General features: G+C 54.0%; 2 pseudogenes; both read right to left on the reverse strand.

Annotated features, from left to right (window-relative positions):
* Window positions 1-4,657, reverse strand: part of LOC135892673 (junctional adhesion molecule A-like) — an 80,262-nt pseudogene extending 75,605 nt beyond the window's left edge.
* A 9,348-nt stretch (window positions 4,658-14,005) lies between these two features.
* On the reverse strand, window positions 14,006-25,183 carry LOC135892674 (uncharacterized; annotated as a pseudogene).
* Between the last annotated feature and the right edge of the window lie 1,483 nt (window positions 25,184-26,666).

The raw sequence follows: 26,666 nt of genomic DNA on the forward strand, positions 1-26,666 counted from the left end.
GAGACTCAGCAACAAAACGAACCATCTGCGAAGCAAGGAGCGAGACCCGGGAGCAAAGGAGCCATGGGCAGCCCCAGGGTACTGGGGTCCCAACACCTCAGAGAGAGACAGACACAGCTTCATGTACCATCACCACCAGGATCATGCCAGGCAGACACACCCAGCGGGATGAAAAGTGAAGCTCCTGAACTGCCTCCTGCCCCGGCCCCCTTCCTGTACCCTCCCCCCTGCCCGCCGCACTCCCCTGGCCCCTTCCTGTACCCTCTCCCCACCCGCCTCACTGCCCCTACTCCCCCTCCTCTACCCTCCCCCCTGCCCGCCGCACTGCCCCTACACCCCCTTCCTCTACCCTCCCCCCACCCACCTCACTGCCCCTACCCCGCCTTCCTGTAACCTCCCCCCCGCCCCACTCCCTTCCTGTACCCTCCCCCCACCCGCCTCACTGCCCCTACTCCCCCTCCTCTACCCTCCCCCCGCCCCACTGCCCCTACCCGCCTCACCGCTCCTCTACCCTCCCCCCACCCACCTCACTGCCCCTACTCCCTTCCTCTACCCTCCCCCCTGCCCGCCTCACTGCCCCTGGCCCCTTCCTGTACCCTCCCCCCACCCACCTCACTGCCCCTACCCCCCCTTCCTCTACCCTCCCCCCACCCGCCTCACTGCCCCTACTCCCTTCCTCTACCCTCCCCCCTGCCCGCCGCACTGCCCCTGGCCCCTTCCTGTACCCTCCCCCCACCCGCCTCACTGCCCCTACTCCCCCTCCTCTACCCTCCCCCCTGCCCGCCACACTGCCCCTAAACCCCCTTCCTCTACCCTCCCCCCTGCCCACCTCACTGCCCCTACCCCCCCTTCCTGTACCCTCCCCCCGCCCACCTCACTGCCCCTACCCCCCCTTCCTGTACCCTCCCCCCCGCCCACCTCACTGCCCCTACCCCCCTTCCTGTACCCTCCCCCCTGCCCACCGCACTGCCCCTACCCCCTTCCTCTACCCTCACCCCGCCCACCTCACTGCCCCTACCCCCCCTTCCTCTACCCTCCCCCAGCCCGCCGCACTGCCCCTACCCCCTTCTTCTACCCTCCCCCCACCCACCTCACTGCCCCTACCCCCCCTTCCTCTACCCTCCCCGCCACACTGCCCCTGGCCCCTTCCTGTACCCTCCCCGCGCCCGCCTCACTGCCCCTGACCCCTTCCTGTACCCTCCCCCCGCCCGCCTCACTGCCCCTACTCCCTTCCTCTACCCTCCCCCTACCCGGCGCACTGCCCCTGGCCCCTTCCTGTACCCTCCCCCCACCCGCCTCACTGCCCCTACTCCCCCTCCTCTACCCTCCCCCCTGCCCGCCGCACTGCCCCTACACCCCCTTCCTCTACCCTCCCCCCACCCACCTCACTGCCCCTACCCCGCCTTCCTGTAACCTCCCACCCGCCCCACTCCCTTCCTGTACCCTCCCCCCACCCGCCTCACTGCCCCTACTCCCTTCCTCTACCCTCCCCCCTGCCCGCCGCACTGCCCCGGCCCCTTCCTGTACCCTCCCCCCACCCGCCTCACTGCCCCTACTCCCCCTCCTCTACCCTCCGCCCACCCGCCTCACTGCCCCTACTCCCTTCCTCTACCCTCCCCCCTGCCCGCCTCACTGCCCCTGGCCCCTTCCTGTACCCTCCCCCCTGACCGCCTCACTGCCCCTGGCCCCTTCCTGTACCCTCCCCCCACCCACCTCACTGCCCCTACCCCGCCTTCCTCTACCCTCCCCCCACCCGCCTCACTGCCCCTACTCCCTTCCTCTACCCTCCCCCCTGCCCGCCGCACTGCCCCTGGCCCCTTCCTGTACCCTCCCCCCACCCACCTCACTGCCCCTACCCCCCCCTCCTCTACCCTCCGCCCACCCGCCTCACTGCCCCTACTCCCTTCCTCTACCCTCCCCCCTGCCCGCCTCACTGCCCCGGCCCCTTCCTGTACCCTCCCCCCACCCGCCTCACTGCCCCTACTCCCCCTCCTCTACCCTCCGCCCACCCGCCTCACTGCCCCTACTCCCTTCCTCTACCCTCCCCCCTGCCCGCCTCACTGCCCCTGGCCCCTTCCTGTACCCTCCCCCCTGCCCGCCGCACTCCCCTGGCCCCTTCCTGTACCCTCTCCCCACCCGCCTCACTGCCCCTACTCCCCCTCCTCTACCCTCCCCCCTGCCCGCCGCACTGCCCCTACACCCCCTTCCTCTACCCTCCCCCCACCCACCTCACTGCCCCTACCCCGCCTTCCTGTAACCTCCCCCCCGCCCCACTCCCTTCCTGTACCCTCCCCCCACCCGCCTCACTGCCCCTACTCCCCCTCCTCTACCCTCCCCCCGCCCCACTGCCCCTACCCGCCTCACCGCTCCTCTACCCTCCCCCCACCCACCTCACTGCCCCTACTCCCTTCCTCTACCCTCCCCCCTGCCCGCCTCACTGCCCCTGGCCCCTTCCTGTACCCTCCCCCCACCCACCTCACTGCCCCTACCCCCCCTTCCTCTACCCTCCCCCCACCCGCCTCACTGCCCCTACTCCCTTCCTCTACCCTCCCCCCTGCCCGCCGCACTGCCCCTGGCCCCTTCCTGTACCCTCCCCCCACCCGCCTCACTGCCCCTACTCCCCCTCCTCTACCCTCCCCCCTGCCCGCCACACTGCCCCTAAACCCCCTTCCTCTACCCTCCCCCCTGCCCACCTCACTGCCCCTACCCCCCCTTCCTGTACCCTCCCCCCGCCCACCTCACTGCCCCTACCCCCCCTTCCTGTACCCTCCCCCCCGCCCACCTCACTGCCCCTACCCCCCTTCCTGTACCCTCCCCCCTGCCCACCGCACTGCCCCTACCCCCTTCCTCTACCCTCACCCCGCCCACCTCACTGCCCCTACCCCCCCTTCCTCTACCCTCCCCCAGCCCGCCGCACTGCCCCTACCCCCTTCCTCTACCCTCCCCCCACCCACCTCACTGCCCCTACCCCCCCTTCCTCTACCCTCCCCCAGCCCGCCGCACTGCCCCTACCCCCTTCTTCTACCCTCCCCCCACCCACCTCACTGCCCCTACCCCCCCTTCCTCTACCCTCCCCGCCACACTGCCCCTGGCCCCTTCCTGTACCCTCCCCGCGCCCGCCTCACTGCCCCTGACCCCTTCCTGTACCCTCCCCCCGCCCGCCTCACTGCCCCTACTCCCTTCCTCTACCCTCCCCCTACCCGGCGCACTGCCCCTGGCCCCTTCCTGTACCCTCCCCCCACCCGCCTCACTGCCCCTACTCCCCCTCCTCTACCCTCCCCCCTGCCCGCCGCACTGCCCCTACACCCCCTTCCTCTACCCTCCCCCCACCCACCTCACTGCCCCTACCCCGCCTTCCTGTAACCTCCCACCCGCCCCACTCCCTTCCTGTACCCTCCCCCCACCCGCCTCACTGCCCCTACTCCCTTCCTCTACCCTCCCCCCTGCCCGCCGCACTGCCCCGGCCCCTTCCTGTACCCTCCCCCCACCCGCCTCACTGCCCCTACTCCCCCTCCTCTACCCTCCGCCCACCCGCCTCACTGCCCCTACTCCCTTCCTCTACCCTCCCCCCTGCCCGCCTCACTGCCCCTGGCCCCTTCCTGTACCCTCCCCCCTGACCGCCTCACTGCCCCTGGCCCCTTCCTGTACCCTCCCCCCCACCCACCTCACTGCCCCTACCCCGCCTTCCTCTACCCTCCCCCCACCCGCCTCACTGCCCCTACTCCCTTCCTCTACCCTCCCCCCTGCCCGCCGCACTGCCCCTGGCCCCTTCCTGTACCCTCCCCCCACCCGCCTCACTGCCCCTACCCCGCCTTCCTGTAACCTCCCCCCCGCCCCACTGCCCCACCCCCTTCCTGTACCCTCCCCCCACGCACCTCACTGCCCCTACTCCCCCTCCTCTACCCTCCACCCTGCCCGCCTCACTGCCCCTGGCCCCTTCCTTTACCCTCCCCGCGCCCGCCTCACTGCCCCTGGCCCCTTCCTGTACCCTCCCCCCACCCACCTCACTGCCCCTACCCCCCCCTTCCTGTACCCTCCCCCCACCCGCCTCACTGCCCCTACTCCCTTCCTCTACCCTCCCCCCACCCGCCTCACTGCCCCTACTCCCTTCCTCTACCCTCCCCGCCTCACTGCCCCTACTCCCCCTCCTCTACCCTCCCCCCTGCCCGCCTCACTGCACCTACCCCCCCTTCCTGTACCCTCCCCCCGCCCGCCTCACTGCCCCTACCCCCCCTTCCTGTACCCTCCCCCCACCCACCTCACTGCCCCTACCCCCCCTTCCTGTACCCTCCCCCCACCCACCTCACTGCCCCTACCCCCCCTTCCTGTACCCTCCCCCCTGCCCGCCTCACTGCCCCTACCCCCCCTTCCTGTACCCTCCCCCCACCCACCTCACTGCCCCTACCCCCCCTTCCTGTAACCTCCCCCCCGCCCACCTCACTGCCCCTACCCCCTTCCTCTACCCTCCCCCCACCCACCTCACTGCCCCTACCCCCCCTTCCTCTACCCTCCCCTCCCCCCGCCTGCTTGCCTCACTGCCCCTACCGTTCCCCTCGCCCGCCTCACTGCCCCGCGCCCCCTCGGTCTGACCGCCCCCCCCGCCCCGGCGCGGCACTCACAGGAGCTGACGCTGAGGAGCAGTAAGTGGAGCCGGCCCCGGGCCCGGGCCCCGCCATCGCCGCGCACCCAGCTACCCACAGAGCTCTGCGCGATGCCGCCCGCCGCTGCCTGACTGAGCCCCACCCGGCCCCGCTCACCGCCCGCAGGTGAGGCCCCACCCTTTCCCCAGGTGAGGCCCCGCCCTCTGTGCCCCCATTGGCTCCCGGCCCACGCCCACCGCCCCGTGCACCCCGCCCCCAAGTGCTGATTGGATGCCGGTACGGTGTCGTCAACCAATAATATAGTCAACCCTGTGCCCTGACTGTCTCACACCTACAGCTCCGCCCTAATTGGCTACCGGTGGGGGCCCTTAACCTCGCCCCCGTGAACTTAGTCCCCGCCGCAAGGCCCTCCCCTCCCCCCCGCCAGGACTCTCTGGTTGCCATGGTGACGGAGGCCACACTCTGCTCGATTGGCCCAAAGAACGCGACCCCCGCTCGGCGCTGATGGGGGCGGGGCTGCACCCAGGGACTGAGGCTCCCCCAAATCAGAGAGGCTGCTGGGAGAAACCTGCCCCCCCGCCCTGCCCCCAGCCCAGCTCACCCCCCACCCGTGTCCTGCACCCAGCCTCCTCCCCACGGCCTAGCTCACCCCTTCCTGCACCTCCCTGTGGCCCAAGGTCCCCCCCACCCGACCCCCCAGTCCCTGCACCCAGGCTGAGCCCCACACACACCTTCCCTGTGGCCAGGAACCCGTCTGGCCAGGTCATGTCTCCCTCCTGCATCACCCAAGCCAGCCAGCCTTCCTCCCAAACCCTGTGGCCTGGCCCAGCTCAGTCCCCACCCCATGGTACCCCCTTCTAGGATGACCAGATACCAAGTGTGAAAAATCGTGTCAGGGGGTAGGGGGTAATAGGTCCCTATATAAGAAAAAGCCCCCCAAATCAGGACTGTCCCTATAAAATCGGGACATCTGGTCACCCTACCCCCTTCCCAAGCCCAGCCCCACGCCCTGCCCCTTGTGGCCCAGCACCCCACCCTGCCGCCTGGTCTTAGTATGACAGGGCGGCCTGAGGCTGGGTGCTGGGGAAAGGCTCCCCCCCTCAGGCTCTGGCCCTGTCTCTATTCAGGGCCACATGAGCGGGTCTGAGCCAGGCAGTGCAAACTGAAGTTCCAGGTGGCAGCAACAGTTTCACCAGGAGAGCAGGAGAAACAGCATTTCCCTCCCCCAGGGGAATCCTGATTTTTGGGAAATGTTATCCGCAGAACAGAAAGTCCAAACACATTCCATTCGGTGACCTCGAAACATTTTGATCCTGCTGAACCATCATCATGTAACGTAACATATGAAGTACGTCATATGCACAGATGCTATATAGACCATTGCAATCAGGTCACAGATTTATGGGCAGACTTTATAGGCATGGAGGAATAAATTGGCAGGTTAAGAACATAAGAACAGCCATACTGGGTCAGACCAAAGGTCCATCAAGCCCAGTATCCTGTCTTCCGACAGTGGCCAATGGCAGGTGCCCCAAAGGCAATGAACAGACAGGTTATCATCAAGTGATCCATGCCCTGTCACCCAATCCCAGCTTCTGGCAAACAGAGGCTAGGGACACCATTCCTGCCCATCCTGGCTAGTAGCCATTGATGGACCTATCTTCCATGAATCTATCTAGCTCCCTTTTGAACCCTGTTATAGTATTGGCCTTCACAACACCCTCTGGCAAGGAGTTCCAGAGGTTGACAGTGCGTTGCGTGAAAAAAATACTTTCTTGTGTTTGTTTGCTACCTACTAATTTCATTTGGTGCCCCCTTGTTCTTGTATTATGAGAAGGAGTAAATAACACTTCCTTATTTACTTTCTCTATACCACTCATGATTTTATAGACCTCTATCATATCCCCCCTTAGTCGCCTCTTTTCCAAGCTAAAATGTCCCATTCTTATTAATCTCTCCTCATTCAGGTCTATACCCCTAATCATTCTTGTTGCCCTTTTCTGAACCTTTTCCAATTGCAATATAACTTTTTTGAGATGGGTCAACCACATCTGCATGCAGTATTCAACCTGTGGGTGAACCAGGGATTTATATAGAGGCAATATGATATTTTCTGTCTTATTATCTATCCCTTTCTTGATGATTCCCAACATTCTGTTTGCTTTTTTGACTGCCACTGCACATTGAGTGGATGATTTCAGAGAACTATCCACAATGACGCCAAGATCTCGTTCTTGAGTGGTAACAGCTAATTTAGACCCCACCATTGTATATGTATAGTTAGGACTATGTTTTCCAATGTGCATTACTTTGCATTTATCAACATTAAATTTCATCTGCCATTTTGCTGCCCAGTCACCCAGTTTTGTGAGATCCTTTTGTAGCTCTTTGCAGTCTGCCTGGGACTTAACTATCTTGAGTAGTTTTGTATCATCTGCAAATTTTGCCACCTCACTGTTTACCCCTTTTTCCCGATCGTTTATGAATATGTTAAATAGGACTGGGCCCATTGGTTTCCATTAGCCAGCTCCAGTCAGCCTGATTCAGAGAAAGGTGGAGGGAGTCAGCGGTTGCAAAAAATCAGACACTGTTTTTCTTCTCTGTTACTCTGTGTGTCCCTACAAGGTGTGTTGATTGCTACAATATTACTTGTGGTGAGGGGGACAATGGGGCTCACCTCCCGGGTACTGTGGACATTGTTATCACTGGTGGACGAGGGCCCTTCGTTTTCAGTTTTTATTTATTTTTTCCTGGGAATTGATCAGTGTTTATTACCACAACAATAACAAAAAAAACTTCTAATAATTTTTATGGGTAAATATCGGAGTTTATTTTGGTGGTCTGAAAGATGGGGGGGGAGTATTCAGTAAATTAATGCTTTCAATTCCATTAATCGATGTGGTTTGCTGCAGAACTAAAGCACAAGGCCACCTCTGAGTTTAAGAAAATAATATATCTCTGATCCCCAAATAAAAGTTATCATTTGAATAAAGAGTTTACTGTTGTAGACTTAGAACTATTAGCCTATAAATATTTACAGTAAAATCTTTTTTATCCGGCATGTTGGGAGTATGGGGGATGCCAGTAAGTGAAAAATTCCGGTTAACTAAAAGGGAGGGAGTTTGGGTGCGGGAGGGGAGTGCAGGGCTGGGGGTTAGGGCACGGGAGGAGGTGCAGGATGCAGACTCTGGGAGGGAGTTTGGGTGTGGGAGGGAGCTAGGGGCGTGGGAGGGATTTTGGGGTGCCGGATCTGGGGGGGGCGATCAGCTTGGGCGGCTTCCTGCAAGCAGTGACCTGTCCTTGCTGCTCCTAGGTGGACATGCTGCAAGCGGGTCTGCACGCTGCCCCTGCCCCAGCTTGAGCGCTGGCTCCGCAGCTCCCATTGGCCACGGTTCCCGGCCAATGGGAGTTGCAGGAGCGGCACCTGTGGGCAGAGGCAGCGTGCAGAGCCGCCTAGTCATGCCTCTGCCTAGGAGCAGCAGGGACAGATGGCCGTTTCCAGGGAGCCACACGGAGCCAAGTAGGGAGCCTACCGGCCCTGCATCAACCAGAGCATAAACCGGACTTTCTATGAAAATTTGAAATGCCGGTTTAAAGGGCTTTCCAGTTGGTACAGGGCCAGATAGCACCGTTTTTACTGTACATTTAATAATTGGGCCACACAATTTGCAGCACATACACTCAAATTCATCCTTTTCTCCTGTTTTTCTTTTTTTTTAAACTTTCAAATACTTCCTTGTGTTCTGAAACGTATTCTCATACAGATTTTCATTTTCTTCCCATTTTAGTGTGTCAAATCTTTAAACCATTATCTGCTAACAGCTTGAAATGTGTACGTGGTGGGCATGAGATTCATCAGTACGTTCAGATGCGCACGCACTTCAGAGCTTGCGTGCGTGCATGCGTGCCTGTTTGTTTATTGTGTGTATCTTCTAACCCAGTGAAAAGAACAGGAGTACTTGTGGCACCTTAGAGACTAACAAATTTATTAGAGCATAAGCTTTCGTGGGCTACAACCCACTTCTTCGGATGCATAAATTTGTTAGTCTCTAAGGTGCCACAAGTACTCCTGTTCTTTTTGCGGATACAGACTAACACGGCTGCTACTCTGAATTCTAGCCCAGTGGTTCTCAAACTTTTGTACTGGTGATACCTTTCACATAGCAACCCTCTGAGTGCGACCCCCCCCATATAAATTATATATTTAACACCATTATAAATGCTGGCGGCAAAGCGGGGTTTGGGGTGGAGGCTGGCAGCTCGCGACCCCCCATGTAATAACCTTGTGACCCCCTGACAGGTCCTGATCCCCAGTTTGAGAACCACTGTCCTCTCTCTGTGCTGTCAGACTCTGATTTGCAGGCAAGCGCCTGCTTTTGACGGGGCCTGACTTTTGCTCATAGCGTAACTTTTGCTGATTTTGGTTCAGGCCTCAGGTCTTGCACTAGGCCCGTGCTTCAGGCTCTCTTTCTACTACGGTAGTTACAATCACAGCAGAAAGTGCAAGTTTCAAAACTCCCCTCCCTTATTCCCATCAAATGTTGTACTAAGACATGGCGCTGATTGTGATGATTAGCTTTGGAGTTCCTCGCTCCAGTCCCTGCCACGGCGAGTACAGCCTGCCAGGGGCCGGGCGCAGGGAAAAGGAAGAGGCCAGTACGATTTTTGGCTGTATGAAACAATAATATTTTGGTCCCTATTTCTGCACAGAAACTTGGCACGGTTTTCCACAGGCAGTGGTGATTTTAGCTGCTAGCTTGCTCACGAAGGCGCAGAGCACAGCTGCTGCTGGTGTCCCAAAACTGCCAGGGTTTATGTGTCACTAGCCTGGTTGGTGCAATGGTGCCAGCTGAATTCATGGCCAAGTGGCATGGGAAAGTGTTCTACTGCAGAGGAAGAAATAAGGCTGCTACCCTAGAAACCTGTGGGAGAGGATCACAGAGTACCTCCGTGAAAGTTTCATTGAGATCTCTCAAGAGGCTACATAGGACATCCCTGTGTACATAAACAACCCCTCCCCTGCCTCCCCTAACCCAGCAGAAGGAAACGCTGATGCCAACTCTCTCTGTGTGTTGTACCTCTTCCTCTTCTCAGACAAGTCAAATGATGAAAAGTTGATACCTGTGTCTTGAAACATTGCCAGGGGAAATGCATGCACGCACTTACGCAAGGTTCTTCCCCTTCAGCAGGGTCGTCCATGCTTGCCTGGTGGGACTGGCTAGACTGTGGCAGCATCTCAAACAGGTGCTGGCTCACAGCAAAGCTGCCCTGCCACTGGGTCTCCCCCTCTTCCTCCCACAGCGGGGGTCTGGCTCAGGCTCCTCTGAGGTAGTTACGGTGGTTGCATATAGAGCAGGCAGCTCAGTGTAAAAGCTGCAGGTCTGTGGCTCAGCACCAGGTCAATTGTTGGCCTCCCTGGGCGCGGGGTCTGCCCACTGCAGTTCCTTTGCTTCCATCCGGCACCTCTACTGATCCCCGTTGTACCCCTCTGGCTGCATTCCCCCAGGCAATCTTCATAGAGATCCACAGCCTCTTCTCCCCCCAGGCCCAGGAGCTCCAAGAGCTCCAGTCTACTCTAGATCAGAGTGCATTTGGAGCATGTAGCCAGCATACTTGATTGGGCAATTGCACGCAACAAAGGCGAGCTGCTAGGTGTGCTCGCCCAGCTGCGCAATCAGGAAAAGGCATTTCAAAAATATGTGGGGGGTTTTAAAAGGACGGGGGGAGGGGAAGTTGTTTCCAGTCTCTGGAGGCTGGGTCACGGAGTTCACAATTGTGACCAGAGCAGCCACTGTTTGGTATTGTGGGACAGCTGCTGGAGGACTGTAAGGGTCAGCTCTCCTACTGCTATAGGTCGACCACAGTGCAATACCAGTAGGGAAGGTGGTTTTCCAGTATTGCCTTATTGGGGCACTTCATGGAAGCAGGAGACAGTTTGAGCCTAGACACACACAGCTAGGGTTGGTGCACGGTGGCTTACATCAACCTCACTTTCTAGTGTAGAAAGGCCACCTCCCTGCAGGATGTAGCTGCATTTACACCAGGGTTTTTGTCAACATCACTATGTTGCTGGGGTAGGAGGCGTCACACCCCTGCCACTATAACTTTACTGTGTAGACTAGGCCTTAGTTCTGTTTAAGTGCACTTAACTTAAACCTGACTTAAGCTAAAGCAAAATAAGTGGCTCTTAAACTGAAATAGAAGCGTCCAGAGAGGTCTGCAGCAATTTAACTGACTGTTTCAGACAACGCCTTAAGTTAAACCAGTGCAGTTTTCCTGTGTAGACAAGAGCTTAGATCATAGCTTAAAAAGAACCAACTTCCATGTGCTCCGGAGTTCCCTGTTCCCCACTGCTCTCTGGAGCAGAGCCTCCGAGGTGCTGGGATCAGCTGCAAGATGCCACCCGTTCGTTGTGTTCCACTTCCCGCTGGCAGAGGGGAGACACGTTTGCAAGGATGTGACAACACCCGTGGATTATTCAGAACAACTCCAGGGGATGCTTGTCATGCTCTAGACCAGGGGTCTCAAACACGCGGCCCACGTGGTTATTTTCTGCAGCCCGCGAGCCCCTCGCAGCCCCCCAGCCCTCCCCCAGTGTTTACCTAGAGCGGCTCCGGCCGGCCGTGCACCGGGGGCAGGGCAGGCTCCCTGCCTGCCTGCCCTGCGCCGCTCCAGGAAGAGGCTGGAACATGGGGAAGTGGGGGCGGAGGGGCTGTGTGTTGCTGTTGCTTCAGGCAGCGCCCCCAGCAGCTCACATTGGCCGGGAACGGGGAACCGTGGCCAATGGGAGCTGCTGGGGGCAGTGTCTGAAGCAACAGAAACAGCCCCTCCACCCTCCTTCCAGCCTCTTCCCAGAGCAGCATGGGGGCGGGGCAGGGCGGGGCGGGGCAGGGCAGGGAGCCTGCCCTGCCCCTGGTATGCGCCGGGCCAGATCCTGCCTCCTGAACCCCCTGCCCTGAGCCCCCTGCCTCACCCCGCACCCCTCCTGCAGCCCAACCCACTGCCCTGAGCCCCCTGCTGCACCCCGCACTCCTCTTGCACCCCAACCCACTGCTGCCCCCTGCTGTACCTCACACCTCCTGCACCCCACACCCCAACTCCCTGCCCTGAGCCCCAACCTCCACCCCCTGGGGGCAGGGAGGGGGCAGAGTTGGGGTGGGGATTTCAGGGAAGGGGTTGGAATGGCGGCAGGGAAGAGGCGGGGCAGGGGCAGGGCCTCATGGAAGAGGTGGAGTGGGGGCGGGGCCAAGTGCAGCAGGGGGGAGGTGTCAGTAATGCAGCCCTCGGGCCAATGTACTAGTCCTCATGTGGCCCTCATGGTCATTTGAGTTTGAGACCCCTGCTCTAGACGAGGGATTTTCAATGGGTGGATCACGACTGTCCCAGGAGATCAGGAAAGGCCAGCAGTGGGGTCATGAGGCGTTGAAAATATTACAGTCTAAACCAAAGAAAAGTCTCGCTCCCCCCATCCCCTGACCCTTCAAGATGAGGTATTCTCCACCCTCCCACACATCAATTCTATATTCTAAGTGTAGGTCTGTGCTTAAAACCCTGCGGCAGCACTTCAATGTAAATACTCACTATAACTATAGTGCTGGGAGAGGTTCTCTCAACACTGGAGATAATCCACCTCCCCGAGAGGTGGTAGCTCGGTCAACAGAAGAATTCTTCCATCCGTCTAGCTCTGTCTGCACTAGGGGTTAGGTTGGCATAGCTACATCTCGGGGGGAGGGGGGAGAGGAGGGGATTTTTCACACACCACACACCTCCCCCCCCAAAAGACCAAGAGATCTAGTTTTGCCAATGCAAGTTCTGCATGCAGACCAGCCCTAAGCATGGTCAGAAATGAGACATTTTTATTGTTATTGGGGAGGTTGTGCAATTTTTTTAATGTGAATAAGGGCTCACCCATGTGAAGAGGCTGAGAAACACAAATCCGTACAAAGACTTTAATATAATCTAAAACCTGGCTGACCCTGAGCAATTTCCACTGTTGTCTTGTTGCCATCATACAATCGTAGATTAGGGTTGGAAGAGACCTCAGGAGGACATCTAGTCCAACCCCCTGCTCAAAGCAGGACCAACACCAACTAAATCATCCCAGCCAAGGCTTTGTCAAGCTGGGCCTTAAAAACCTCTAAGGATGGAGATTCCACTACCTTCCTAAGTAACCCATTCTAGTGCTTCACCACCCTCCTAGTGAAATAGTGTTTCCTAATATCCAACCTAGACCCTGCCCCCCCCCCCCCCCCCAGCAACTTGAGACCATTGCTCCTTGCTCTGTCATCTGCCACCACTAAGACCAGCCAAGCTCCATCCTCTTTGGAACCCTCCTTCAGGTAGTTGAAGGCTGCTATCAAATTCCCCCTCACTCTTCTCTTCTGCAGACTAAATAACCCCAGTTCCCCCAGCCTCTCCTCATAAGTCATGTTCCCCACCCCCCTAATCATTTTCATTGCCCTCCACTGGACTCCCTCCAATTTGTCCACATCCCTTGAGGGGGGGGAGGGAGGAGAGGGGGAGAAGAAGACGACGGATGGACCAAAACTGGACGCAATACTCCAGGTGTGGCCTTACCCGTGCCAAATAGAGGGGAATAATCACTTCCCTCGATCTGCTGACAATGCTTCTATTAATGCAGCCCAATATGCCGTCGGCCTTCTTGGCAACAAGGGCACACTGCTGACTCATATCCAGCTTCTCGTCCACTGTAATCCCCAGGTCCTTTTCTGCAGAACTGCTGCTTAGCCAGTCAGTCCCCAGCCTGTAGCAGTGCATGGGATTCTTCCATCCTTCACATACGTCCCATCCCTTATCAGAGCCATGTACTACATCGGAGGAAATGCTAGAGAGCTCTCTTTTCCAGGAATGGCTGCAGAGAAAATCCCCCGTGCAGAGGTGGCTGAGGGGCACCCAGTATGTTATAGAAATAGCAGGCTACAGGTGGAAGTGGCAGATTCAGCTGAAGAATTGATGGTCATTTTCCTACCCCACCTCAATCTACCTCCTTAAGAGCGGAGGACTTACCCCATAGGAAGCGTATGGGTGGGGGTCCCAGATTCCCAGGGGAGCTGGGGGAGATGGAGTGAATGTGGGGGTGCAGATATCTCCCCCCCAATAAAGTGCCTGAATCCCCCAGCTGCTATCGGGGGCAGGAGGAGTGACTACATTTGGAGCAGGTGAGACACTGGGCTGGAAGGTGAGGCAGAAAGCAGAGTGGCAGCTTCTCAGACAGGTGCGTTAGCCAAGAGCCCACCAGGGCCCAGAGCGTTCCCATCCCAGCACCGGGCATCAGCAGCAATAGGACGACGTTGCAGCAAGGAAGCAAAGGAAGAATCCTCAGGGTAAAGCCAGCTGCTGGGCGTGGAGGGACAGACACCAGCCCTCGCGGAGTCATTTCCACTTCACTTCCCTTCCTTCTCAGACCATTCCTTGTAGCTGCCTTCGTAGTTACGGGCCCTGCAGAGACAGGAAGTGACATATGGATCAGAATGAGAGATGGGAGGGACTATCCACAGCTAGAGGGACCCGCTGCCTCTGGAGTGGAAGAGACAAACCCAGCCCTGTGACTGCTCATGGGCCAGAAACCCAAGTGGGACCAGAACATCAGAGGCGGAGCTGTGCCCAGAACTTTGAGAAATAACCTGTCCCCAGCACAGGGTCATACGGATGAATTTGAAGGGTCCCTGAGGAACCAAGGTAGCTGTGGGAACATTCCCTATGGGGTTAGAGCATAAGAACATAAGAACGGCCGTACCGGGTCAGACCAAAAGTTCATCTAGCCCAGTATCCGGTCTACCGACAGTGGCCAATGCCAGGTGCCCCAGAGGGAGTGAACCAACAGGCAATGATCAAGTGATCTCTCTCCTGCCATCCATCTCCATCCTCTGACAAATAGAGGCTAGGGACACCATTCCTTACCCATCCTGGCTAATAGCCATTAATGGACTTAACCACCATGAATTTATCCAGTTCTCTTCTAAACACTGTTATAGTCCTAGCCTTCACAACCTCCTCAGGTAAGGAGTTCCACAAGTTGACTGTGCGCTGCGTGAAGAAGAACTTCCTTTTATTTGTTTTAAACCTGCTGCCTATTAATTTCATTTGGTGACCCCTAGTTCTTGTATTATGGGAATAAGTAAATAACTTTTCCTTATCCACTTTCTCCACATCACTCATGATTTTATATACCTCTATCATATCCCCCCTTAGTCTCCTCTTTTCCAAGCTGAAGAGTCCTTGCCTCTTTAATGTCTCCTCATATGGGACCCGTTCCAAACCCCAATCATTTTAGTTGCCCTTTTCTGAACTTTTTCTAGTGCCAGTATATCTTTTTTGAGATGAGGAGACCACATCTGTACGCAGTATTCGAGATGTGGGCGTACCATCGATTTATATAAGGGCAATAATATATTCTCAGTCTTATTCTCTATCCCCTTTTTAATGATCCCTAACATCCTGTTTGCTTTTTTGACCGCCTCTGCACACTGCGCGGACATCTTCAGAGAACTATCCACGATGACTCCAAGATCTTTTTCCTGACTTGTTGTAGCTAAATTAGCCCCCATCATATTGTATGTATAGTTGGGGTTATTTTTTCCAATGTGCATTACTTTACATTTATCCACATTAAATTTCATTTGCCATTTTGTTGCCCAATCACTTCGTTTTGTGAGATCTTTTTGAAGTTCATCACAGTCTGCTTTGGTCTTAACTATCTTGAGCAGTTTAGTATCATCTGCAAACTTTGCCACCTCACTGTTTACCCCTTTCCCCAGATCATTTATAAATAAGTTGAATAGGATTGGTCCGAGGACTGACCCTTGGGGAACACCACTAGTTACCCCTCTCCATTCTGAGAATTTACCATTAATTCCTACCCTTTGTTCCCGGTCTTTTAACCAGTTCTCAATCCATGAAAGGACCTTCCCTTTTATTCCTTGACAACTTAATTTACGTAAGAGCCTTTGGTGAGGGACCTGTCAAAGGCTTTCTGGAAATCTAAGTACACTATGTCCACTGGACCCCCCCCTTGTCCACATGTTTATTGACCCCTTCAAAGAACTCTAATAGATTAGTAAGACACGATTTCCCTTTACAGAAACCATGTTGACTATTGCTCAACAGTTAGCTAGGAATTACTCTGTCCTCTCTCTCAGTAGCTAACCAAGACTTTGTCTCTGTGGCCTTGGTGAGAATCTGGAGTACCACCATCCCCTCCAGTGGGTTTACTCCAGAATACACCAGTATAAGCAAGATCGGTGCTGAGGGATATCTGAGCCCTCTCCTTCTCCACCCGACCCACTGATTTCTCTATTAATAACCCTATACGTGAGAGCTTAGGGGGGCGCTCAGAAGGGCTGGAGTCCATAGGACCCAGGGCATTTTAAGCACCTACACCCCTTGCCTCCAAACCCACAGAGCCCATGGTACATTCACAATCTCCCTGAGGGTCTAGTGCCCCATGGTACAAGAGCCCAAGGTGGAGGGGCAGGCTCACTTGGCGTAGCCAAGGGTTATGGCGATCTTTGTGGCCTGAGCCGCTCTCCTGCCCCTCTGGCAGTAGAAGATCAAGTTCTCGTCATCCATCCGTGGCTTGTCCATGCCATATTTCATCTTAAACGTCTCAGGGTCCATCTTCAGGGCTTCCTCGACTTCTGCCACTGGGTGGGGGAAAGAGAGAGAGATGATCGCAATCAGCAGTGTTGGTGTATCACATCTCCACTAGATGGGGATGTGACACTAGCTAATGGAGTTACTCCTTTAGCTCAAGTGGTAAAGGTCTGTATCTTGATGCTGAAGTTGCAGAGTTAAACCCTGATGATGATGATTGTGGGCGACTGCTACACTGCTCCATAAATACAGGCGATGATGCTCTTATGTTTATGCATGCAAGTCCCACGTTCTTTATAAAGGGACACAAGCTACCACTTTTCCCACTCCTGAAATGCAGCACCTTCTGTGGTGGAACACAGCAAATGAGCAAGACACGGAAACTCTGCACGTCCGTTTAGAACAGGAAGTGAAGTAGAATCCTGCATCCATTTAAAACCACCAAGGTAGTTTAAGGAAGGAGAGAATTCCCCAAGCTGGAATTTGGCCAGGGTTACACCCTATTAGGAGTGCTAGTAATAATACAGAATTCAGGCCTGTATTTTTGCCTGAGATAGAATTTTAGATTTGTTTGCTCATTTAATTTTTGATACATTTATATTCTTACTAATATGTGTAAACAAAGGACAGACACTGTGCATGTTGCTTCTGCCTAGCCAGATACGTTTGTTAGTATAATGGGAACAGATAAGAACAGTTGAAGTGTTACTGGGTATAATGAAAGTATAATATAGGAGTGCACATGTTAACACTGCCTCAACCTCTATCTTAAGGGAAGGTCAAACAACCCGTTGGGAAGGGCAGGAGGGGATTGGGGGGAAGGTATAACACACTAAAAGGCAAAAAAAAAAAAAAAAGTGCACCTGTTCCTGACTGTACCACAACCTCACTCCTTACCCCTCCCATGGGATACAAAAGAGGTGGGACCAAACCCCCAGACTCATGACCCCCAAAACGGAACATGACCATCAATTGTAAGGGGGGGGGGGACCCCAAGCGTGCATTGCAGGTATAATGCTGCCTGCTAAAGTGGGGAGAGAACAGAACACTGGGGAACAAGGCTCTGCAGTGTCAAAGTTATTGACATGCTGCCTTAAAACCAACCCCAATAAACATCACATTGCCTGCACTTCGGACTTCTGGTCTTCTGCTTTCTGTCTGTGGGACAAGAACCAGGGGAGGGGGTGAAGGGAAAGCCCTCTACACACCCATCTGCTTGTGCACAAGTAGGGTCTTCATTGATCCAGCTTTGGTCTCATGTCACTTCCCCAGCACACTGGAGAGCAGGGAAGAAAGAGCGCCCCCTGCTGAGTTACTAATTCCACTTTCTCCAGGGCTCTAGTGCTATGTATCAGGAACGATGGGCCTGGAGTCCTTGCAGCTGACCTGGGGCTGGCTGGCTCAGCCCTCAGGCAGGCTAATGAGCCCAGCTGGGCTGTGGCAGAGTCGCCTGATTGGCTCTTCCATTGGCTGCAAGGAGACTACGGAGCTGCATTTAAACTCAGCGGCAGGTCGCTGACTCCTCCATGCTTCTGCCCACAGCTGCGATCACTCCTGTGCCCGCCTTGTTTCCAGTCCTGCTCCAGCCCTGCTCAGTTCCTGACTCCAGCTTTGACCCTTGGCTCTGACCGCTAGGCCTGACCGCTCATGCCCTGGTCTGTGACACTACATGTTGCCCTCTGCAGTGGGAGGGACGCTCCCTCTAAGTGCAATCGAAGCCCTGGTTGCTGGCACCCACAGCAAACCCTCACCTGGAATATTGACCGAGTTGGCGATATGGCCGTTCGCCACCTCCTCACGTCGATAATCCGAGCATTCCCGCTGTCGACCAGTGCTTTCATGTCCTTGTGGGAAATGATGTTTCCTTTGTGGAATGCAGAAACCAGCAGTCACTTCTTCCGCTCCCCCAGCAAGCCTCCGCCCCCAGCAACCAGGGGCAAACCCCTCTGCTCCCCCAATCACAGGGACGGAGAGTCGGGGGGTCATCCACAGGCTGCAGCAGATCAGCCCTTGCAGCCCCTCACATGGTCTAGTCTCCTCCCCGTGTGAGATGATTCCTAGCTACACTGAGGCCCTGTACACTGCTCTCAGTGAGAAACTGAACTTTACACCACCAGGGCCAGTGCCGTATAAAAGGGCCTTTGTCATATCTGTCAGAATTCTGATTTACACAATCTCTTGGGCAAAATTGGAATTACATTAAACCCAACCAACTTAAGTTTAAGTATTTTGGGAGTCCAGGGATTGTACGGCACTTCTCTTGGAGGATGGCCTTGACTAACACAATTTCTGGACGATATTAGAAACTTCAGGGGATGTTTTGGGACAATACATGGGAAGTGGATTTCCCAGGAAATACTTGGAGGCTGAAGGAAATGCAAACGACCCACCTCCATCTATCCTTTAGAACAGTGATTCCCAAACTTTAACAACCTGTGAACCCCTTTCACTAAAATGTCAAGTCTTGCGAACCCCCTCCTAAAAATGAATATTTCCAGGAATTTTCTCCTTTACCTGAGTATAAATTATAAAAGCAGTGATCTTGGAAATATAAAATTTGTTTTTATGGCATGCTTATTACACACTATTTATTATTTATCATTACAGCATGTTTATTACATTATGAAAACAGCAACACTCTTTCAAGATCTCACTTTCATAGCTTGTATCACTTTGAATAAGCCTGTTATAAGACAAGGCTCCTATGTTTCATCAAGGAGCATCAGATGTGAAACAGCAGGAAGGTACTGTATTTAAGAAGCCAACTCAAAGAGTTCCTCCTACACAAGCATTCAGGTCTTGAGCAGTCCAGGCAAACAACGCATGTTACAACAAAGCTTAAACTTGTTCTTCATAATAATTTTAAAAACAATACTAGCTGCCTATTTAATTTAAAAAAACAGCAAAAAATATCCACCTCCCTTTCCATTTCTTATAAGGAGTCTTGAAGTTTAAATCTCCTCAGTGTGATAGATATGCTTGCTTTATCTGCTTTGGTCTTGGAAGTCCAGGGGCTCCGGGCTACTGGCCCTGTGCTGCTCGGGATCCCTGGGGACAGCTCTGCCTGCCATTAGGGAATTCCCCCCCCCCCCGAGAACCCCCTGTAACATTTCGCGAACCCCCAGGGGTTCACAAACCCCAGTTTGGGAACCACTGCTTTAGAAGCTGCACTTGGAGCAGAGATCGTGTTGTCTGGTGGATTATCTGTTCAAGGTCACTTCAAAGAACCCAACTGGATAAAGGAGTGACTCTCAGTGTTCTCTTCTGAACAGAGAGCGGGATGAACTTGACACCGCAGGGAAACCCCTGGGCGGGGCTGGGAAGGGCTGCTCCTACCAAAGCCTACATTGGAGGGGGTGATCTCTGGTAAGCTTATTAGCAGGCGTTTAGGTTTTTTAATTGTTTTTTCATATGTTTTCTCTGCAACACTTTTGCCTCAAAAATTAATAGGCTCATGTAGGAAGAACTGCAGTGCCTAATTAGCGCCAGGGCTTGCCAGGGCTGAGCCCCGGCATCTCCGGGCCTGGCAGTTCAGAGCCCCGGCATCTCCGGGCTTGCCTCATGAGTTATGAAAGTAAAAAAAAAAAAATTGCTTGAGCCAACTTCCCCTTTGCCAGGTGGGTGTTCGACCTGCCCCCTGCCCTGGCCCCGGCCCACCCCTACACCACCCTCACCCCACCCCCTTCCCCAAAGTCCCCGCCCCCATTCCACCCCCTTCCCCCAAGTCCCCACCCTGCCTTTTCTCCGCCTCCTCCCCGCTCCGCCCCCTCCCTCCCGGAAAGTCCAAAGCACCGCCAAACAGCTGTTAGGCAGCAGGAAGCGCTGGGAGGTAGGCAGAGGAGTGGGGACACAGTGCACTCAGGGGAGGAGGAGGCGAGGAGAGCTTGGCTGCCAGTGGGTGCTAACCACCCGCTAGTTTTTCACCATGGATGCTCCAGCCCCAGAGCACCCACGGAGTCAGCGCCTATGAGCCCTGGCATTTCATTACAAATTAAGCACTGAAGAACCATGCGGTAACTTATAATTGTAGCAATTCCACTGTTATTAGTCTCTGAGGGGAAAGCCAGCAGGCCTGCTTGGGCAGACTAACCCAACACAGGGAAGGCAGGGAGCTGCAGCAGCCTGGAGAGACCCCAGCCAGCAAGGAGAGAGACCCATGTCTCCACCCTAGAGAGATGACAACCGGGGGAGCTGCAAGTCAGACCGGGTACCCTTGCTGGGCCAGTGAGGTGCAGGTGCCCTGAACTGACACAAGAATCAGGCCCCTTGTCTTTAGTAGGAGTCACTCATGGGCAAAATCCGGCCCCTATAAGGCAACAGCAGAGCCGGGTTATTCCTTTAACCATTGATTTTCCAGACACAGGATTCATTTGCTCCTGACATGCTGGAGCAGGGTTCAGGCTGTGCAAGACACCGGGGGGGTGTGCGTGCCAAATTCTGCTCTCGTTCACACACTGTAAACTCTGACTGCTGCGGGCTGTATTCAAGGGCACACAGAGAGAGAGAGAGAAAGAGACCTGGATACAGAGCGTGGAAGTGAATTTTCCCCACAGCTGGCCCTGGACCTGTAGACACGGCCGAGTCCAGTACTGAGGCTTATTGGGGGGAGATCTCCCAGCATTGCTCTAGCACCTGCAGCTTTGTCTAGACGAGGGGGAAAGGTTTAAAAAAGGCACGGGGGTAGCTCAGCCGATTTGAAACCCCACCCAGTGTGGATGTAGCTTACCACCTCCACAGTCACATCAGCAGGTCGTGCTGTAGTGTAGCCCTTGTCTAGCCAAGGGGCTCTGTCTACACACAAGAGTTGTTCCAGTTTAACGATGTCAGTACAGGAAAGGGAATAAGTCACCCCAGTCTGAGGCACCCTCACACCAGTATAACTGCATCCACAACTGGGATTGTGCCAGAATGACTATCTGTAAAAATAAAAATCACATCCCCACTCCCGCACCGCCTCACGCAGAGTTATACCAGGACGGATGCTGTGTAGATAGGAAAAAAACCCACTGTTTTCCCTATGGAGTTTAACCCCAACTGAAAATCCCATTTGGCACCAATGTAGACAGTCTAAAGCCTTCAGCTCAGTTTGAATAGGTCGAGTTACAGTCTCAGCTTTAACTCAACCAGTTCAGCATCTAGGGTCATGGGAGGGGCTGAGTGCAAGAGGAAGAGGGCAGCTCCAGGGAACGGGGGCTGACGGCACGGTAGCTTTTCAGAGGAGGGGAGGGTTGGAATGCTTGTCATCGGAGCTGGGCCCAGCAAACACACCTATCCCCAACTTCAGTCACTCCCAATCCCAGGGTGCACTAGGCTAGGGCAGGAGCCTCCTCCGGGTCTGTACCGAGGCCCAGCTCCGGAGGTCACGTAGGAGGCAGGATACGCCAAAAACCACTTGTCGGCTCTCAGGAGACTCCATTCTCTGCGAAGGTTGCTCTTTTAGCAGGGCAGCCCAATGGGCTTCTGGTTCCAGGCTCTCCCCAGCCCTTGCAGCAAAGCACATGCCTGTTTTCCCATCAAGACGCTTGGGCACTGTCCAATCTTTAATCTATGGCAGCCAGTACAGGATGTAGTTGCAGGAGGCCAGGGAAGGGGCAGTAACACCACCGTCTATTGTAAGCTTGCAAGTGACTTCCAAAGAGCCCAGTGCGGACGTGCGCACGCAACCACCCACCCACACGCAGGCTCTGCAAGTCCCCATTTCCTTACTGGCGTCCAAGTGGATGGCTTCCGATTTCTGAGTGGTCCCAACGTTGTTCTGAGCCTCGCAAAAATAATCCCCCGTGTCGAAGCTGGTTACGGGCTCATTCATCTGGAGTGGGAAAGAAGGCGTGAGGGAGGCATAGACAGAGGCGTAAACTCCCCACGAGTCAAGCAGCCCCCTGCCCCGTGCATACCAGCACTCCTGTCTTGGTGTCGATCGCGTAGCAGGAGTTCCTGAATTTCTCGTTGACCTTGGGGTTGGAGGTCATAAGGACGTCGTACCTGTAGCATTGGCAGGTAGGAGGTGGAGAGCCATCTGTTTCCATGCATGTCAGCACAAGGCAAAGAGGCACATGTTACAGATGACCCTTGAACCCACCGCTGTGACCCCCTGCCCTAAACACACCCAAGACGCGGTCATCTGCATTTGTTAAGTTGCGTTTAGTCTAATCCAGTCAGTCATGGGTTAATAGAGGACCGGCTAAGTGACATGAAGGCAAACAAATGGCCAGCTCATTTTAAGTGAAGTAAGTGGTAAGCAGCATCCATGTCTAGCTTGATAGTCCGTTGACTCGTGAACTAAGTCAGTGGCTGGGCCCCCTTCCATTGACAGGGCTTTCTTGGCACTGCTCCAGGGCTGATCAGTGACGTTCCAGAGCTCAGGCCAGTGTAACTGTCATTCCCCGACAACGCACCTTTAATTGTGATGGGGAAGGAGTGAAAAGCGGTTCCTTCCTGACCCATGCAGAGATCCTGTGCTGCCCTGAAGCTTGATTATACTCATGTCAGCACAACTACAAATAGGAGTGGACTTTTCTTTAAAATCCAGCCACACTATTGTCTGGATCTCCTGGGACACATTCCACAGAGAGCAGCAGTTCCTTGCGTGGGTTCTGCACCAGCTGCCCTTTAATTCAAGAGAGGATTAATGGCACTCACTGGGCTGGCTCTTCCATTGCCCTGCTCCCTGGGCAGTCATTTACACCACAATAAAATGGGTGTGGAATGCAACTAGATCAGAGCAGCTCTCGGTGTTCTGGTGCAAACGACTGTACGAAGAGCAGGGAGACAGAATCAGGTGCCCGGCGTTCAACATAAATGGCAAGTGCACATGGGGAGAAGTGTCACTGACCAGAAATTAACGCTTTGACTACGAGCCCTGCTGCTGGCAGTAGCCACCCTGCTGACAGGTGAAAGGTGCGATGCTGGCCGTGTGGGTGAAACCAGTGTCCCTCCCACTTTGATGGAGCAACTTGTCGAAACAAAATGTTTGACCAAAACTGCTGCAATCCTGAAGGAAGGAAACAGAGTTTGGTCCAACACTGGGCTCCCATTCGGTGACTGATTTCGCAGCGCTGGTGAAAGGTGCTAGACTGACAGCATTTGTGAGTGAGGCTCTGGGTACGGCCACAGAACAGGCACTGTAAAAGTAGTGCAATCTTCCCCCCCTAATCTTTTGCCAGGGACCTCAGCCCAGCCATGAAGGGACCATTTCTGGGGTGAGGACAGTCTCCATTGGTCTCTGCAGACAATACACCCAAGGTTCAGATTGGTGCTGACAGTGAGTCTTCAAGGTGTGAAAAAGTGGACTGACAGCACATCTGTATGAAGGGGATCTCTGCTTAAATGCCATTCGCATGTAATGCAAGATAAGCATGGACTTGCCCACGTCAGCAGGGGGAACAGTTACAGTGTCAGACTTCCTGAGTGCGTGTTACAGAAATAACAGTGCCCCCATGTAGCTAGGATTGTTTCTTCTTTGCCACATAATGGGCTATGCATTTACCTGTGCGAGGCAGTCCTCGAGAACCAGTTGTGTTTAACGGTTCTGAAGATGCGGAGCCAACAGAACTGGAGGCTTTTGAAACCATTGGATAATCTGGGCATTAGGCTTTCCCCAGGGCCCCCCTTCGAACCTGGCTAGCCTGACTGGATTACAGGATACTTGCCACTGCCCAAAGCAGCCTTATTCCATGGCTCTATTCCAGCAGGACTGACGCTGCTCTCAGGAAGGCCCTAAAGCTCCATTCATGCGCCGCTCTGGCCCTGCAGGTCCGTGGTCAGGGGACATGGGTGAGAATTTCAGAGAACCAGGTTTAGACGATTGAGGCTTCCCTACAGTCTAAGTCCAATGTGGAAAGAGTCTTGTTTCAGTGACCTCAGGCTAGTTTGCTATCCACTGATGATGCCGTGGTGTGCGGAGAGCAACATTGTTCAAATAAGCCATTGGACTCTTAGTAGGGAAAAATAATACCCTCCTTGCGGCAGGAGTCAGTGGGGAGGTTCCCCGGTCTGTGCCACGCAGGTTAGAAGTTCATAGTGCTCCCTTCGAATCTTAAACTCTATGAAAACACACTCCTTGCCCACAGTTAGCAACATGCCCCCAGGGGCCCCCTCTCTCCGAGACTAGAAGGCCTGGAACTTTAGCCATGGCAACCGGTCCCAAGTTGTAATTACAGAAAGGCAATAGTACCTTGGACGATGAGGTCAACTTCTGACTTATTTAGTCGGCCAATGCCCCCGCTCCCAGTCCAGAGGACCTCGCAGATGTACTTCCCCATGTCCTTCCGAGTCACCGAAGTGAAACGAATCCCCGTGGCTGTGAACTGAGCACGGTCTTTGTAGGGGTCTGCAGAGAAAGGGGAGACAGTGAGAAGCTGAGAGCACTTGGAGGTGGAGGAATCCAAGTGAGAGCCAGAACAGGCTGCTGGTGTGGAGAAGGGGGGGAAGGGCAGCCCCAAGAACCAGCCTCAGAGCAGAGAGCACGGTAAGGAGAAGAGCTGATTAAATGGGATTCAGTTCAAATACAACAAGAGGTCTCCCCATTGCAAAAGGAAGCTACATGCCCCTATGTCCAATAGCCAAGCCAGCCCAATCACAGCTGGCCGGGGGATGGAGGGGTTTGTTGCAGGGTTTAAGGAATGGGTTCTGTTATGCTGTGCTGCTGGCAGATATGAACTAGTTAGTAAGGAGGTTATTCCACCCCATTTCTTTCCGCGTAGCTTTTCCCACGAGTGCTCAGTGCTTTTAAGAAATGAGTTAGCAGTGGGAAAGCTGATTCCAGGCAAAGCAATCTAGAACGCTGTGTGTGGTTACACCAGTCACATTAAAAGACTGTTCTCAAACTGTTCAGCTGATATGGCTGAGCGACAATGGGGTCTGCAGAAGGCGAGGAACCCATCTGCTAGGACAGAGGACACAAAATGGCTGGTTGGTTCTCGCCTGTCTTCGTAACACCTCAGCACATCTGTACACCACAGCTCAGCCATGGTAGCATCAGTGCATGCTGGGATTCCTGAAACACCTACCCCAGAGGGTCCAGCTCGGTTACTAGGAGAAGGCGCTTCTGGCTAATTTCCAGATGTGAAGCACTGCATTGTGGGAAAGTAGCTGAATCGGGGTAACTGCTGCCAATGCCTGTGGCTTCCTGCCCATATTGAGAAGTTACGGACTGAACTGGTTCAGAAGGACCCAAGCTAAAGACCTCACTTCGGATCAGGGTGGATAAAAATCAATGATTAAAAAAAAGTCTCATTTAAATTGGATACAGAATTATTTTCAAAAATAAACCTATTTAAAAATAAATTTGAAATTATTACAACCTGTATTAAGGCCAAACTTACTATAGTCTATTAAAATAATTTAAATTAAATTTTTTTTAAAAAGGAACAGTATGTTCACTGCTGAAGTTTTAATGAAAGTCTGAACTGGTGGAAGTCACTGGCTAAGGTCTTGAAACCAGAGTTTACTGACATGCTGAACCAGCTTTGGACTGCACATGCAGAAGAAGCTACTGCTGAGAGAATTTTTTTCCCTATTTTCAGTTTATTAACTAATTCATCTGAATGAGTCGTTCATTCATTAAACCGATTGGGAGCTGAAAAAGCAGAAAAGCTTGTTTTCTTCTTGCAGACTATGAATAAAAAGTAGATGTAAGAGAATGAGATCTACTAGCTCTAAAATCTTGCCATGGTGACCAGAAACAATCAGTTCAATTCACTAAAGTTATACTTTGTTTAATAAATTAGTTTTAAATGCTAAACATACTGTCAAACTTTTCTTATTTATCCAGTGCACGTAAGGTGGTTTTATTTAACTGCTTAAAAAACGTTTAAATGCTGAGTTTGTGCCTTTTTATTTGAATTCCGATCTCCAGAGTTTGACACAAATCAATCACAATAAAAGTTAAATCAAGTAAATAAGAAATGCATAATTCCCCATTTTCAAACAATAAAAAATGTAAACTTTAAGAATTTGAAGAACTGTATGTTAAGCTATATAATTGCTTAACTAAATGTGGATCCACCTGCTTAGCAAAGAGCACCAGCAAACTTGGGGTAAAGCTATATTTAGTTGCAATTGAACACATTTTAATGAATATCAATTACTAAAAATCAATGCTTCTTTAGGAAAATAACCGGGGGTGGAGGAAGCCTCCCAATTCAATGGGTGAACTATACTAAGCTACTGAGGGGGCACCAACCACCTGCAGCAGCACCCCAGCACTAAAACCTTAATCCCGGCCCTGGTGTGGTGGAGCAGGCTGGAGAGTGAATCTGCCCCACACTCATCCCCACAGCTAGGGTTGTCAACTTTCTAATAGCAGAAAACCGAACACCCCTGCCCGGCTCACTCCATTCCCCCTCCCTCCCTCTCCCCCACCCTTGCAGGGGGTTGGGGTGCAGGAGGGGGTACGGGCAGGGATGAGGGCTTTGGGGCACTGGAGGGGGCTCCAGGCTGGGTCAGGGGGGT

This window comes from Emys orbicularis, chromosome 20 (assembly GCF_028017835.1).
Source record: "Emys orbicularis isolate rEmyOrb1 chromosome 20, rEmyOrb1.hap1, whole genome shotgun sequence".
Lineage (NCBI taxonomy): Eukaryota > Metazoa > Chordata > Testudines > Emydidae > Emys > Emys orbicularis.